Source organism: Malaya genurostris, chromosome 3 (assembly GCF_030247185.1).
Source record: "Malaya genurostris strain Urasoe2022 chromosome 3, Malgen_1.1, whole genome shotgun sequence".
In the NCBI taxonomy this organism is placed as follows: Eukaryota; Metazoa; Arthropoda; class Insecta; order Diptera; family Culicidae; genus Malaya; species Malaya genurostris.
This window is the reverse complement of record NC_080572.1, coordinates 121699793-121716960: the sequence shown is the minus strand read 5'-3', so window position 1 is coordinate 121716960 and position 17168 is coordinate 121699793. Positions and strand designations below refer to the sequence as shown.

Below are 17168 nucleotides of genomic sequence, written 5' to 3'. Positions count from 1 at the left end.
CTACTGATCAAATTCCGATAAATCATCAAAAATATTAACCATAACATCATTAAAAATATTTCATCCCGAGTGTTTAAATCTATACACTTAATATTTAAGTTCCTTAATTTTTTTAATTACAAATGAAACTTATCGTTCTATTATTGAATGCACTTCAATCGATATTTGTTTTTTCGCCATTACTTCTATTGCTATAACGTCTCCTTAAGTTAGGCATCCATTAATTCATATCAATCTAACCTGTAATAATGTGATTGTCCACTGCTGGAAAATCCAATTGAATGAAGACATACTAGCACACTCAGCACCCGTCATAAAGAAAAGCTTCAGTTACTGATATGTATTTCCCTGACAGAGATGACATTAAAGAATTGATAAATGACATGTCAGTAGCACTGCTTCGCTGGACAGTTATAAAATAAATAACTAAGTTCTCTACCCGTAAAATATTTACCCGGGAAAGACGAAAGCTTTTTCGTGAGCAGCTGGTTGGTAGACACCGAAATAACCCGCCCCAGTACTGAAAGACACTACAGAATATTTACCAACAAGCGAAATCACTCACGATTCAAGTATATTATGCAGTTTCAACTATGATGGATTTTCATACGCCATGGTTTCGGTCCAGTGTTGAAAATAAACGCACTTCACAAAGTCTGATATTTAAGAAGAGGTAGTTGCACGTATTTCTTTAAATGCATGCTCCAAACCGCTCCATCACAGCAATTTTGACATAAAGTTTTACTCCTTATTTTCATATTCCGGTTTACCATGAATAGTTATTTATATTACTTGTTGAAAAATGTCGAGTTATATTTGAAACATATCTCAGCCAACGTTGAAACGTGGATACTTTCTGTGGAAAAAAATGGATACCAAAATTTGCCATGGAAAAATGGTTTTGTCTTCTCATGAAACAATGTCTATCATACGTGATGCCTTGGTTTTCCGTGAATTTTTATCTTGGTCACTATACATGGACAGCACACAATGCCTTGCCTACACCACAATATTCATTTTCATGCAAGAGTTTGGATTCAGCATCTTTTAGAAAAAAAGAATCATAAAATAAAGAAAGTTTGAGAAGAATTCAGATAGGATGTTATTTTTGTATCTCGCTTAAAAAAGTATTAAAAATGTCATAAAAAAACAATAGCTCTTAAACGCCATGACGCCATGACGTTTCGTGTGTGTTTTGTTTCACTGAATTTTATCCGGATCCGATATCCGGTTTCGGAATTACGCAAAAAACGTAAAAAAGCTTTTTATTTGGTCTCAAAACTCAATTTTTTTCTTACTGTATCAATTTGAAGGTTATTTTAGGTGACTCCCAATCGAACTGACTTTGACTCACAGTTGTCGATTCCGAAAGTATCGAAATATTTACTTCATTTTTCACAGATTGCTTAATCGACTTTCACGAGCATAGATTCGAATGAAAGGTTCTATGGGCCATAGGCTGCAATTGATTTGAATTCGGGTCCAAGTTCCGATTTCGGAATTACAGACTAAAGTGTGCTTAAGACTCAAACGTTTTTAGAGCCAAGTTGTTTAGCGTGAAAATCCAAATTTATCTATTATTTGTTATCATTCAAGAGTCAAAAAAGTAGTTTGAAGGGGACGGGTCTAGGTGATGGGTATACCTTTCACCAGAGATGTCTATCTCCTCTGTGTGACGAAAAGCAAGCAAAATTTCTCCCCTCGCACTGACAACTTCAACGAGAGCTCTTCTCTTTCACATTTATACACCACTGTTGTGTAAAGTGTGCACGCATCATGAGTGCGTTTGTTTATTTCCTTTTACCTCGTCCACTGAATCGCACCAAAGTGCTAGAGCATTAGCTAATAAATTCTCTGAGGTGGATGCAGATACTTTCACAGAGGTGTACACGCCGGTGAGCACTCTGCTGTATGGTTTTCGTAGATGAAGCGTGGACACGCAAAACCAGCAAAATAAAACAATATATCGTAAAATTTTCGGTTTTCCTTGCAAAATTTTCGTAGCAAGGCCAGATCTACTCTCTATTAATTGAAGTTCACAGAAGTGTTCGCTCACCATCACGCGCCAGTGGTCACTTGAGTGTATTTAGACGAGAGCGCGTGTGAGCGATTCATGCGAAGAGAATGTGTTTCACTCGCGCCAGCTGCTTTAACCACAAGCACACACTCAAATGCTGTCTATTCGACACTGAGAAGAAGTGCGCTTTCTTCTTTGTGCGGTGCTTCGTTTTTTGCATCCTCGGTGTGGCAAAAATCTGACTCTAGCGTGTATCACTCTGGTGAAATGCCATCTCTGCCTTTCACGCAGCCCGCCTGAGTTCGATTCCCAACTCCGCACATAGGGTAAAAAGGTTTCTCTGGCCCGAAGAGGTGAATGACCTTAAGGTTAAAACCTCTATAATCGAAATAAAAAAAAAGTAGTTTGAAGAATACGGTTGTAACACATCACTTAATAAGTCGTGTGACTGACACACAGAATGCGCCATCAATGTCAAATCCATATGATGTTCATGAATTACTTTTGAAAATGTGTGAGATTTCATAACATTTAGATTAGTCTACTTTTGTAATTTTCAAAACAAAGGATACACAAGAATATCGTGTGTTAGTTTGTTATTGCTTATGGATGAAAAAAGAATACTGTAACATACAAGCTCAACATGAGCTCCAAAAGTGTTATTCGGTTTGCTAAATTTAAACGTGGACATCGATGAAGTGATCGTACTGGTCCAGTTGAGATGGTTACTCCAGAAAACATAAAAAAGTCCACAAATTTGTTATATCTAATCGTAAATTGAAAAACGAGTGAGTCAGCTGAAGCTGAAAAGATATCAGATAGCAATGTGTTTTCCAACGACAAAACTCCCTCCGGGGAGGCTGCCCAGCGCTAACATTGGAAACAGCTCGAGGAGCCGCCATGAACTGGACTGGTACAGCCCGCTGCCATCCGCCGGGGGGCCGGATCCACCGGGGATGTTCCACGCGGCCAGCAGGACAGACCAGCTTCGACACTCTGACCGTCAACGACCAAATAGGAAAGCCGATGGACCCTGGTGTGCGAGCCAGCCATGGCGAACCCACCAAAGATACCAAGAAGGAAAACCTGCGGGCCATCCGCAAGGGGGCTGGACCCCCTTGGGATGACTCCCGCGGCCCCAACGGAATGGGAAAGCAAAACAAACATAAAAGCACAAAACTCTGTAAGCCAAAACGGTTAAATTTTATAACATCTACCCGGTGAACGACCAAAATGGTTAAAGCCGGGGTAAAATAAATGATATAAAAAAAAGTGTTTTCAATTCTGTACGTGCATCGACTATCTTGAAAAATAAAAAATAATCAATAGCGAATGCTACATAGCGTTGTTAGATCGTTTAAAGGAAAATATAAAGGGAAAACAACCTCATAGGTCGAAAAAAAAACACTTTTTCGCCAAGACTATGCATCGATTCACATGTCGATGGCAACGATGGGTCAATTGAACCAATTACACTTCGAATTGCTTCCACCGTATATTCCAAATCTGGCCCCCTGTGACTACTGACTATTCGCTGATCTCAATAAAATACTCGCTGGTAAGAAATTCAACTTAAATGAAGAACCAATTGAAGCAGCGAGAACTTGGAATGATTGTATTGCTCTTGAAGGAAATTACATTGATGTATAGAATTGATTTTAGGCGAAAAATATAGTGTTTTTCTTATTTTGTCATACGACTTATTGAGTGATGTGTTGTATGACAATATTAGTGATATGAGAAAGGCATCATATAATCATTAGGTTTATTGAAGCAGGTTCATTCTTGTAGCATGATTTAATTTACATTGAGATTTAGAACCTTTTAGCAATAATGCATTTGAACTTGATATTTGACCTCTTTGCAGTTATTAAAGTGTCAGATTGTCTAACACGGTTGATCCATCGTGACAGATAGAGAGAAATGCATTTTGTCGGTTTCTTCATTTATACTATCTCCGAAATCGGAAATGTTCACCATATGCTATTCGAACTTGATAATATTGTTGAGGTCTACGAGAAAATTAGGTGTGGAAATGTGCGCATGCATGTACGTAACACTAGCGATTCTCTATCCTTCCAACAGAGTAATGCAAAAATGATGTCACTGAAAGCCCAAAATTTTGAAATCATATGCTGCAGGAAACACTAGAACCACATTTAAAAGCATAACGTAAGAAGTTACTGAACGGAGGAACATCGGGAATGTAGATGTACTCATAAATATATGCTTGAAGATGTACTCATAAATGTAAGGAAGATGAAAAAAATCTGACTTAAATTGCATAAAAAATAACGCATACATTGCAGCATAATATGACTAAATAGGTCATAATATTAGAGCTATTATTCATGCTATATTTTTCTTAGATGAAAATATATTATTTTCCCAGCATCACGATTTCTTGTGCTCATTTCAGGAATCAAAATATTACCTATGTAAAATAAAAAATCCAACGTCAGTCTTACATGTCTGTCAGCAATGTATTACTTGAAATATATAAACAAACAATTTTTAGATAAACACGCACTCCTTCTCAGAATGAGACGAGTGTACTTTTTCCACATCCATTTTCCGGGAAAATCAACCTTTCATTATACGACTCATAAATGATAAGTTGTTCCAGTGAATTTTCCTATTTTATCCTCAACGATTCCGCTTGGTCTGGTTGATTGGTGTTCAGTATCGGCTCAGACTAAGCAGATTGGTTGGTTTATCGCAAAATCTCATCTCATTGACTGGATGATGAGGACTGCTTTTTCGGATTCTTTAATGGAAGACGTTGTTTATATGCACAGGTGCCCATAAAAATGGCAAAATGAATCGAACCGAAAGCGCCTGTTTACTTGGTGTATAGTAAGTGATGCAACACTCGAAGCATTCCAGTCACGTTGAACTCAAACAATAGCCTGCAGGATAAAGAAGCCTCCTGGAGAACAATGTGTTAAGCTGTTACTTTTAGCGGCTAACGAGAAAAGCTTTTGAGAAGTGTAGGTTGTATAGATCCCGAGCATTACACAAAAGCGAAACGGATGGAGCCAAGAAAACGAAGAAAAACATTGCCACAGGTATGAGTATGAGAAGGTAGAGCGTTATAGTCCCGAGATCGGATAATCCGCATATGCTTTCAGACGAGACTTGTTGATATAATCCTTCGTGCTCCGGGACTTCGGAGTACGATGGTCATGCAAAACCGTTTCTCGAAAATATTTTACAGGAAAGAAGAATACAAGCAAGAAAGACCAGAATTGGAGAAAATCAAGGAACGGAATGATTTGAAATGTGCATATAAATCTGGCAATATATACCTAAAATTTAAACTATCTTTCATTTGAGCAGAGCTTTTAAACACCATTCTCCCCTACGTGTTAGTATGGTTTGCTGAGCAAGGTTAGTTTCGTTATTTCTTTCTTGATGAAAGATCAAAGCCGTTTAAACAATTTGGCACGTGTTTGTTGTTCAAAAAAATAATTCTGAGAACGGTACAGTATTTATATAAATTTAAATAAATACACAAAATATGAGAAAGCAAAAATGAATATTTTTTAAAGAATAGCAATAGGACGGATTGAGTCTTTGAAACCATCCTGAAGTAACGCAAACTATCGTTGAAGATACTGATTATATACCACTGTGTTGATAAAAACCACCGTACTAAAGTATCGCAAAATGAATTGCGATATCTAGTATGAGCTATTGCATTATTTTTGAGTGAATTTTAATATTTGAATACTCAATTACATTGCATAGACTTTATGGCATTTGCAAAGACTTAAAAGGCAAATAATTATATATTTTCGAAGAAACGCATGTTTTAAAGAAAAAGGTTAGTATCAAAGAAAAACATTCAGTGTTCATCCGTCACCAACCATAATGATGATCATTCATCGAAAGGGATGGAAACGTTTACGGGGGTGCAATTAATTGATCCTGATTCGGATTCAGAATATTCAGATCATGATTTCGACTCCCCATCAAACACTTCTCTGGAAACGTGGTACAAGTAATTTGGATCTGTTTTGTTATGATATGTGTAACGAAATTAAAATATTGTCATTTTTCTCGTAGATGGCTGAACCGATTTGCTCTATTTAAGATTCAAATGAAAGGGTTAAGATCCCATAAAACCATCTTATTTTTTATTTAGACTTTCCAACTTTCGATTGAGGAGATACAGGGTGATTAGTGTAAAAATGTAAATTTCACATAAATTAATCGAGTTTATAGGGTTTGCAGACTTTGATAGTCGATAACCAAATAAACTTACTATATTTCAGCTTTACCGGTATTAGATTTTCGATCTCGGACGACGAAAGTATTTCTCGTGAATGTATAATATGAAGTACGGAAAATTGTTACAATTGTAACACCAAAAATGCCTCAAATTTATCTGACGTTGATTATTCCAACCTGTTTCATCTGACTTCATGGATTAAATGTTCATATTTATCAGTTGATTTAGTGTAGTTTCCCAGAACCAAAATAATTTCAATCGATTTATCCATCGATCTCGTATTTTGTCATTAGTTTTTAATTTTTAAAATCGATCACCTGTTTTATCAATCCGCGTGTATTGTTTGCAAAAATATTCTTCGATAATTTTAGTTTTCATGACATTATTTTATTGAGTTTAAAATATCAATCACTCATTTTCCTGTTATTACGGAAGAGATGTTGAAGTTAGTTCCACTTAAAAGTCCACTGGTCCACTAGTCAATATTTGCGACACTTCTGGAACCGGTATTCAGGGACCCAAACCGAATTAACATGACATGACGAATAAATTGAAATAGTTTTGAGCCCAACTGTAAGGATTTTTTTTAGTATCGTTATCTCCTATGACGATTTGAATTTTAAAAACTCACTAATTCCCGAAACCGGAAGTCGGAATCGGATAAATTCACTTGTTTTGTATGGGACCATAAGTCAATAAAATTTAATTTCTGTCTATGAAGTTCGTTTTGGCCTTTTTGGAGAAACGATTAAGCTCCTCTATTTGCGATACTTTCGGGACCGTTATTCTAAAACCAGTTTAGCCGGAATCAGTTAAATTCACCTAAGGGATTGTAAACCATTTCATTGTAAAATCGGTGCAGCTATCTTTGAGAAGTCGTAGTGTATTCCAAAAAAAAATTCGGGTACCTTCCGAGATCGAAAACCGAATATCGGTAAAACTGAAATAAGCTTATTTGGATATCGACTATCAAAATCTGCAAACCCTTAAAACTCGTTTTATTTATGTGAAATTGACATTTTTGCACTAATCAGTCTGTATCTCCTGTATCTGAAGTCGGAAAGTCTGATTTAGAAAACTTTTTTCGGTTTTTCGCCCTTTTCAGTAATGGTATAAAATTTTTAACACACTTTACCCTATATTTCCGGATCCGGAAATCGGATCCGGATGAAATTCAGGAATTACGTATGGGACTACAAGACCTTTCATTTGAACCTAAGTTTGTGAAAATCGGTCGCGCCATCTCCGAGTAAAGTTAGTGCAAAAAAAAACACACACAGACATTTTGCGTACTCGATGAACTAAGTCGAATGGTATATGACACTCGGCCCTCCGGGCCTCGGTTCAAAAGTCGGTTTTCACAGTGATTGCATAACCTTTCTATATGAGAAAGGCAACAAGATGTTTTCATTGGACCTCAAATCTTTCATTTGAATATTAGATGGAGGAAATCGGTTCAGCCATCTACGAGAGGGGAGGAGGGACATTATTTTAATTTCGTTACACATATCATCCTGTAGTTCCGAAACCAGAAGTCGGATCCAAATGGAATTCAGGAACCGTTTATGGGAGCATAGGACTTTACATATGGATCTAAGTTTGCAGAAATCTGTTGAGCCATCTCCGAGAAAATTGAGAGAAATTATGTGTCACACACATTGGTTGATTTTGACGAACTGATTCGAATGGTATATGGGTGTAGGAATTTATGTTCGTCCAGAAATTATTGGTGTAAGCAGTTTAAATCAATAAAAACATAAAATTGTTTTGAATTAATTCGGAAACATATTCGAACGATTATGTTGCCAAAAACGGACCTTGCTAAAATGGTAATGAGGCAAAATGTCATGAAAAAGGATGCTGTACAGTCTATTTGGTGCTATGAAAGAATTGCATACAACAGCATTATAAATCCTTTTTCACTTTGTTATCAAACTGCTTTATCATACAGCGCTCGAAACTCCTATTGCTGAAATAGTGGGAAAAGTCACTTGCACAAATATATCGATATCTTCGTTAAAAATTGACGGATTTTTACAATCAATGGCTTGTTAGATAGCTATTACCTTGTGAAATCTATGTTTTAAAACATATTTTGTTCACAAGGACAATTATGAAAGATATTTTCAAAAAACTGAAAAATTTGACAGAAAACTTCGCATAACTCTAAAAGTAAACATCCGGCCTCGAACTGACTATCGCAATTAAGAATCTCACCTTAATATTTGGAATTAATCGATTCATGTTTTGGGACAGTGGCCGTGCAATCAACAATTTTTCACACATGAAGATAAACAATTTTTTACAAATACTACATTTTTTATCAAACACTAGTGTGTACTATTTGATGCTTTTTGATTTATCACAATAAAATCTTTTTTGCAGCTCTTAGAATAATCAAAAAATATAGACTACTTTACACAGGCAGGGAGGTACCTTAAACATGAGTTTTTTATTTTGTAATTCGGTGTTTATTAAGAACAATTTCCGGCCCACCTGAAATGGTTCGGAGGATTACCCTATTTCTAAGCTACTCTCTTGGTAGTCCAACCTATCTATTGAACCAGTTTCAAAGATTTTTGCAAATCGTCATTTCAAACGTAGACTTGAAAATTGTAATACTCTTCGCCCTGTAATCTCGGAATCTCAAATCGAATCAATCTAAAATGTCATAGCAACCTATGGGATCACAAGAACTTCTATTTTAATCAATGTTTGAGAAAACTGGTTCAACTACCTTTTATTTGAACTTTAGTTTCTGAAAATCGGTTCAACTTTTCGATAAAAATAAAAAAATTGTTTCGTTTTTGTGAAGTTTAAAATCATTATTTTCGGTGCACACTTTTGGAATTGAATGTTTTGCACTTATCCGGAAGTCAGACCTGAATAAATGTCAAGATTTTTTAAGTCCTCTTATTTTAAACTAAGTTTGTGGAAATTGTTTCTGCCATCTTCGAGAAAAGTTAGTACTTATATTTTTTTTGCATTTCCCTGTAGAACCGGAACCGGAAGTCGGGTTTAGATAAAATTAGTATGCGGCCACCAGACCGTTCTTTCTAATCCAGTTTTGTTGAAATCGACCCAGGTATCCCCGATCAACAAGCCGTAACAAGTTTGTAATATAAAGATGCTTTCTCCTTATTTATGAAAAAAAAAATAAGGATGTTTTCGTGGCAAGTACGGATATATCGTTAGTAGTTGAAATATCAAATTTTCCTAACAAGTATCAAAAGGAAAAATATTTTTGATACAGTTTGTTGATCGGGTCTTTGCGAAAAGTTAGTGCATATAAATGATTCGAATTGTGTATTTCACTCGGCCTTCTGGATTTTTGTTCGAAAGTCGGTTTTCACAGTGATATTATAGCCATTGTTAATTAAAAATTTTTCCGATAGGTGGCTGTACCGGCTGAGGCTGGTTAAAATACATAGATGATAATGCCTTTAAAGTGATAGATGATAATGCCTAACGAATTGTCATCGTCGTTTCAGTGACAGTTGTTCTTGTTTTCGTATTATTCACGCTCGAAAATGTCTGTTTATGTGCCCAATTCTCGCCATTTGCGGGAAGTTTTACTTTTCTGTTACAATTCGAAAAAAATGCAACCGAAGCGCATCGAATGCTTTCAGAAACTTACGGTGATGCTGCTCTGAGTAAAAGAACGTGTCGGGAGTGGTTTCAACGTTTTAAAATTGGTGATTTAGATGTCGAAGACAAACATGATGGTGGAAGAGAAAAAACCTTCAAAGATGAATAACAATTTACTACGAGCTCTTAAAACCGGGTGAAACCATCACAGGAGATCGCTACCGAACGCAACTGATGCGCCTTAGTCGCGCGCTAAAAGAAAAGCGGCCACAGTATCAAGAGCGACATGGCAATGTCATCCTCCACCACGACAATGCTCGGCCTCATGTCGCAAAAGTGGTCAAAAAGTACCTGGAAACGCTGAAATGGGAAGTCTTGCCCCACACGCCGTATTCCCCAGATGTCGCCCCTTCTGACTTCCACCTATTCCGTTCGATGGCACACGGCCTGGCAGATCAACATTTTAAATCCTTCGAAGAGTTGGAAAAATGGATTGCTTCAAGGATAGCGTCAAAAAAGGACTCCTTTTTTCGAGCCGGGATCCGAAAATTTCCGGAAAGATGGGAGAAAGTTGTCGGTAGCGACGGACAATACTTTGAATAATACATCTGTAACCAATTTTTCGCAATAAAGCTTTAAATTTTGGAAAAAAACGGCGAAAGCAAAGTTGTACACCTAATAAACTCTGTTAATAAATTTGGCCGTTCAAAAAAGTAGTCTAGATTTTTTGTGATAAAACCCACATGTCCAGTAAAATTGATTGAAAATCACTCGCTCGGTGCCAGTGTTTTGCTCTGAAAGTCAATCAATGGAACGGTGTTGTAAAGTTTGGTTTACACCCTTGCTGATCGGAAAAGAAAACGGGTGCAAAATAGTTGCCCGCGAATGGCCCCGAAAGTGTTTTTTTTTCGTGCGGGGCAAATCAATGAAACACAGTGCACCTGTTTTGATTGCTCATCTACACGAAAAGTACACGAATCGAGCAAAATACTCCACGAGTGTTTTCAATGAAAAACGACATTAAATAGTGCTGTCAATTCCGAGTACGATTCGTCACAAATTGAGTCTATATGATGAATGCGTTCTTAGAAACCGGTTTACTTTCTATCAAGCACTTACGCTTTAATTCAAATTTTTATTGTTATTATTACCACTGTAAATTTCTAGTTGGTTGATAATTTGCATTTCCAATCACGCCGTCGACAACGCTGAATTACCTTTCAATATCATGTGCACAACTGGAACACGATAGACGAGCGCTTGCAGATGGCAGCATAAATAAATATTTAGAGGCTCCATAATACGCATACCCTTAGCCTGCACTACGGTACCGGAAGCATGTACTAGTTCCTTTTCAAAATTTTTGTCTACTATTCACGGTATCGGAATATTCATGTAAATTTGTATGGACATTAACAAGCAAGACTTACACATTGGATCAGTTATAAGATTTTCCACATATTTTCCATCGTTGTTTACAATGAAGGCTTGAAAGTTTTAATACTTCTCGCACTAAAATTTCAATCAGTGCTTTCTGAGGAAAGTCTCGTTGTTTGATTTTCATCGACAAAAGTTTCAAAATGAGTTTAAATTATGCTGACTACATTTTTTATGCAGTTCAAAGGCATGTGTTGACAAATAATAACTATAGTCGTTCGATGTCTGACCGCTGTTGCTACATTTGAATTCTAAACATTCGGATTGTTATAAATTAAACAATGAAAAATTTACAATGCGCTTACAGTTTTAGCAGCCAACCACAACAATAGATATTTTAGTTTCTATTAAAAGATTATAGTCTAGTTTTCTGCTACGGTTTTTAATCGCTTGAACAAGTTTCAAAAATCAGAAAAATAAATATTTCCAAATGTTTTTAGATTGTTCTACTCTACATTTTTCAAGTACGAGGGTCCACTATAATTAAATTTGCTTTGCTAATTCATGACACGAAATGATAACAGACACAGACACTAGTATTTCGGTATGCTTTTTTCAACCTTCATCAGTGTATCAATTGAAGGTTGCTAAACGCATACCGAAAACGCTTCTTATACCTAGTGGTGTGATAATGCATTTTTCTTGCCATTTAAATAGTCTCGTTAAAAGATTTGTAAGGTTCAAGGCCATTAATATTGCGATCTTATCAAATAACTTAACAGTCGCATTCAAACGAGTCTAAGTCTTTTGAAATCGATTCTTTTATCTCCGAGAATTTCTGTTGCATTGGAAACACTGGGATTTGTCGGTTACGTCATATATAACCATAGCCCTTCCAAATTTGATTGACATTGTTAGTTTTCAAATAAGTTTAAGTTTGTTGAATCAACTTCGAGACAATTCAGCCGATGAAAAATGTGCGATTAGTCGTTTACGTCACTCATACCATTATATGTCTGGATTCAGAAAAGACAGCTATTTGATCTTCGAACTTGGTCCAAAATTAAAAAATAGTAGTCAAATGAGCCAACACTTGTTAAAATCGGCTAAGTCATCTATGAGAAAATTAAGCGGTACAAAAACAACGCGTTTTGTCGATTGTGTCAATTATACCATTTTATCTCCGGAACCGAAAGTGCCAGTCATGCGATCTTTGAACTTGATGCACTATTGCCCCTCAATCCTCGCAGGAGGGAAATGGAAGCTCCTCTCCCCCTAGAAAAAAGGTGACAACGAGATCAGACTAAAAAAAAATTATTTAAAAATACGGCTCGATCGGCCACGTAAAGCTTGTACGCAAATAGTCCTGAATAAAAATATCTTTTTAAATAACAGTAGCTTTCAAATGAGCCAAGGGTTGTAGAAATTGATTCATCAATCTCTGGGTAAATTGAGCGGTAAAAAACAACGCGTTTCGTCGGTTACGTCACTTATACCATTATATCTCTGGAATTGAAAGTTCCAGTCACTTGATCTCCAATCCAATAGTATCTTTCAAACGAGCCTAGGATTGTTAAAATTGTCACAGCTATCTCTGAGAAAACTGAGCGGTAAAAAAACAAAGCGTTCTGTCGATAACGTAACCTATATCATTTTGTCATCACACACACACATACACACACACACACACACACACACACACACACACAGTAATTTTGTGATCTAGACGAATCGTCTATGAATCTCGACCTTTAAAACCTAGGTTCATGAATCACAATGATTGTATAGCCGTTCTATATGAGAAAGGCAAAAACAATTAGTTGCACCAAATTTGAGCCAAACAGATCTGAAAAAGACAAAGGCGGGTATTTCGGTGCATTGGCAGGAAACTTAATAAAATCTGTGTAGAACGCTCAACGTAATAAAGTAACGTTATAAACGCTACTTTTGGTAATGAAAATCATTCCTGCAAGTAACTGGGTCGCCTTAGCACTAAACCTAAACTTCATTGAACAAAAAATGTTTCCATTCGAGCTCACGGTTATTAATCATGTGTTCACACGAACATTCGAAGAGACGAATGTTTGGGACATTAGCTACATATTTCATGACTAATGAGCATTATTCTTAACGGGTTTTTGGCGAATGGGTTGAACTTGCGATTTGTATATGGTTTTAGACACAATTAATTTTCACTCAGACCTAAGCAAATCTAAATAGGTTTATTGATTTTTTTTCTATTGAATACGCGTTTTGTTGCGCTGTGAAACGCGACGGCCTTAAGAACTTGCCGGATAGTATTGTTTTGGAAATGTCAATTCATATAATTTTAAGTATTTTTAGAGTTATTCTTGATCTAATAGTCACATTATCTTCTATTTTGTATATAAATTTGAAATCAACCAAATATGATTCTATTGTTCCATGGCTTGTTAAGGGCAAATCCGAAAGCTTTAACCCTTCCATATCGCTTTTCTAAGAGCATGACTAGTCACTGACCATTTGTTAAGAAAACAAATCCGCTCACTTCCGCTTTCCCTAACTATTCCTATGAAAAAATTGACTTTATGGCGTCCACAATATTTATGGAAATGCTCGATTTGAGCTTCGAAAAATTCATCAGCACTACGATTTTTTTTATTGAAATCATGATGTCTCAAGTTGAAACAAGGAAATTGAGTACCGTGCAAAAAGTTTTTATTCCATAGATTGTTTTGTTAAATAATAAATTTTACATATTTTAAACCAATAGGGTACGCTATCCTTCGAAGAACTGTTTTAGTCAGTTGTTTGGAATAATTGTTTTAATTCGTTGGTATATCGTTTATTTTTACTTCTTATTTTAGGCTGGAGATTATGTTGATTTTTCTTAGATTTCTTAAGTGATCAGTTTGCAATTCTATTTATTTTTTTGCTAGGTAAACTATGCTGTTTAACATTTGAGTACCTAAAAATCAAGGTTATTTCTCGAGAAACAAGTTATGGAACTGTGCCAAATAAACATCTTGTTGAAATTGAATACATTTATTATTTTGCGAAATGTTTCAATTATATCACCAACGACTGCTTTAAACTCATTTGTGTAACAGCTTGTTCATGCCTCGAGCGACACCATTTAAGGCAACAAGACTCAGCTCCGTTACCAAACGACTAACAACACTAAGCTGCAGAAATCTCCAATCAATCATGACCCCAATCGGAGTCAATAGCTGCCAAAATGCAAACAAATCAAAATTATGTTCGGCACAATAAACCACACATCAGTTGGCATAGACACCTTTCACTTGCCGGTTAGTACTATGTTTCTATCTGTGTTTAGTCCCTTAGGGCATGGCTTGTAAAATAAACTAAAAGCATAAGCATAAACATAACTCACTTAGTTGACACAGACCGGAAGGCGATGCGGAGCGGGTGTAAATCTTCCGAACTCCCAGCGGCGGCCGCCAGTTTAAGTACACCGAAAGTTAAAACCAAATAAGCTCCGTTGAGTGGCAGCGTGAAATATTCAAAATAACATTTGTTTATATTTTCACCAAGAGCAAACAACACCGCAGTTCAACTCATGCACACGCTCTACAAACGACACAGTTTGGTTGGTTACCGTGGGGGAGGGAAGGTTTTCACCGTTTTCACACACCGTACGTTTTAATTTTTCTGCCGTACTAACATCTTCTCTTTATTTGCGCTTGTTGGCTCCGAAAGCGCCACTTCACCACCCACAACGCGAAACAGAGCTTCCACGGACGTATAGCAATCAAGTGTCGAAAAATTTCCTCCGCGCACCGTAAGAAACTCTTCAGCTGGTAGTTCGCTTTTTAATCCTTGCTGTTCGCTCATCCAAAGAAAAGTTGTGTTGTCGAATAAATCAAGCTACATATATCCTTCTCCACCTACGCAATACCGGAGGAATTTCACGGCTTGCTTTCTGCACAACACGCAAAACCAATAATGAGCAGAGACTGTTGAACTTTCATGCAATGACATTCGAAAACTTCTGGAGAAAACCCAAACTACCTCCTGTTCGCACTTGGTGAAAATATGATAGATCAAAAGTACGAGAAAATGTTACCTCTCAACAAGTGCGTGAAAAGTAACGTAAAGGGAGAATCTTCCGGACTAGACGCGATACAAGACACGACCGCACGCCACCACGTACAGACGAACAATGAGACTAGCCTTCCAGTCGCATAAGAATCATAATCATGTGCGGTACAGTGAAACCTGTACCGAGAAGCATCGAAAACGTACCAAAGCTTCCTGCTCACCTTTGAGAATCAGTCAGCTCCTGTCGTGTGGTGCAACCGGTCTGGTTGAAGTTGGAGCATGAATGTAAAAATTCTCTCATTCTCACCCGAAAGGAATTCTCTTATGCTGCTGACTGGTTGGTGCAAAAACTGCATAGTGTTCCTAGCAGATAATATTACACCGTTTTTCGATTACACCATTTTCTGAGTTCAGCCAAAGAGTAAATATGAAGGAGAATTTGTTGAGTAGGATTTTGAATGAGCGCATATGAGAGCACAACAAGTCGCACTGGACGTACGCAACGACAGGATACAGCAGTCGTCTATTTGTCCATCTGACCAACTGAACGGTTAGTTTAGAAACTAGACACAACTCCAGCAGCACAACATTATTCAGCGAAAGATGTTCGCCCGTGACAGCGGGAAAACCGATGCAACAAATCTAAAACTTCTGGTCATTGAGGGTAGGACGGATGAATCTGGTGTGAGCACATTCATCATCTTGACAAATAGACCGAGTTGTTCGCGTTTTATAGACGTTTTGTGGTAGTGACATGACAGAAACGATTATTTCTGTGTCGATTTATTGTTTTCGAGGATGAGTGTTATGCTCGAAATTTATCTCTTCATGATCGGTTTGGCGTCGGAAGCTATCAAATTGTTAATGCTTTGAAAAAATGAATCCTATTTCTAGTATCTGTTGGAATAGCGCATTCATATTCGAAATAGAGCAATTCCAAGAATGAGTAGACGAAAAAATCAGAATCGACCTTCTCCGATTTGTATGAAACTTTGCACATGGCTTCAGTATATGACAAATTATAAGTTTTGAACCGATTGAGAGGTCAATCCGACTCACGACTGATTTTTAAAAAGGGCGTATGTATTTTTGCATTTCACCAAAATGGCCATTTTCAAATCGTTGTAACTCGGAAACCGTCAATTGTACAAAAATGGCGTTCAGGAAGAAGTTGTAGGGCAATTTTTTTTGATATTTTTCTCAATAATTACAAAATAATCCGAAAAAGTTAAATAAAAAAAAAGCATTTTTAATTTTTTTTTGATAATTTTTATATTAAAGATGTTATTAAAACCTACAGATTAATGGCTATCCCATCCGTGCCTTTTGAAAAATGAAGAAGTTACAGATAAAACAATTTACAGGTATATTCGAGATTTCAAGTTCTCGTTGAAAGATAATCATTTAAACAGTAGAATATTGTTCTACAGGTTAAAGGCAATAAATTTGATGACGTTTCAATGTTTACAAAATACGCCAGTAAAAAAGAAACAACATTTCACCAAAAATATCGTGTGAGTTACCATCAGCTGGTGAATGTGTTACTGAAGTCGGTAAAATGGAATAATTTTACTTGATTTTTTTGTCGAAATAAATTTTACATATCATAACTGCAAAAAATACCGAACATCAAAATTTTAGTTTGTTGTGTATGACAAAAATTTCAACGTAACTCAAAAATTAAGTTTTTTCAAACTTTTGCAAACAATGAGTAAAACTCATCACGCTTGCTTGCCTTTCTCGTACCCACGGTGACGGTTTTGAGGTACTCAGGCACATATCAGTCCCGATGTTCAACAGTACAAGTACAAAAGGTAAACCATGGTGGAACATCGATAATTTCCTCTTGTGCTTTGGGCGGAACTGGATGTCTTGGTGAGAACCTACCACAAACAGTAGAAAAGGCAG

General features: G+C 36.6%; 1 protein-coding gene across 5 annotated transcripts in view; it reads right to left on the bottom strand.

The window, feature by feature from the left end:
• LOC131434737 (somatomedin-B and thrombospondin type-1 domain-containing protein-like) overlaps positions 1–15392 on the bottom strand; it is a 135013-nt gene extending 119621 nt beyond the window's left edge. Inside the window, exon 1 of one of the 5 annotated variants that reach the window (XM_058601805.1) lies at positions 15286–15392. The gene's annotated coding sequence lies outside the window, so the exon portion shown is untranslated. Of the gene's footprint in view, positions 1–14592 lie in introns of all 5 variants that reach the window. The other 4 variants (XM_058601801.1, XM_058601803.1, XM_058601806.1 and 1 more) reach the window with 4 other exon arrangements.
• Between the last annotated feature and the right edge of the window lie 1776 nt (positions 15393–17168).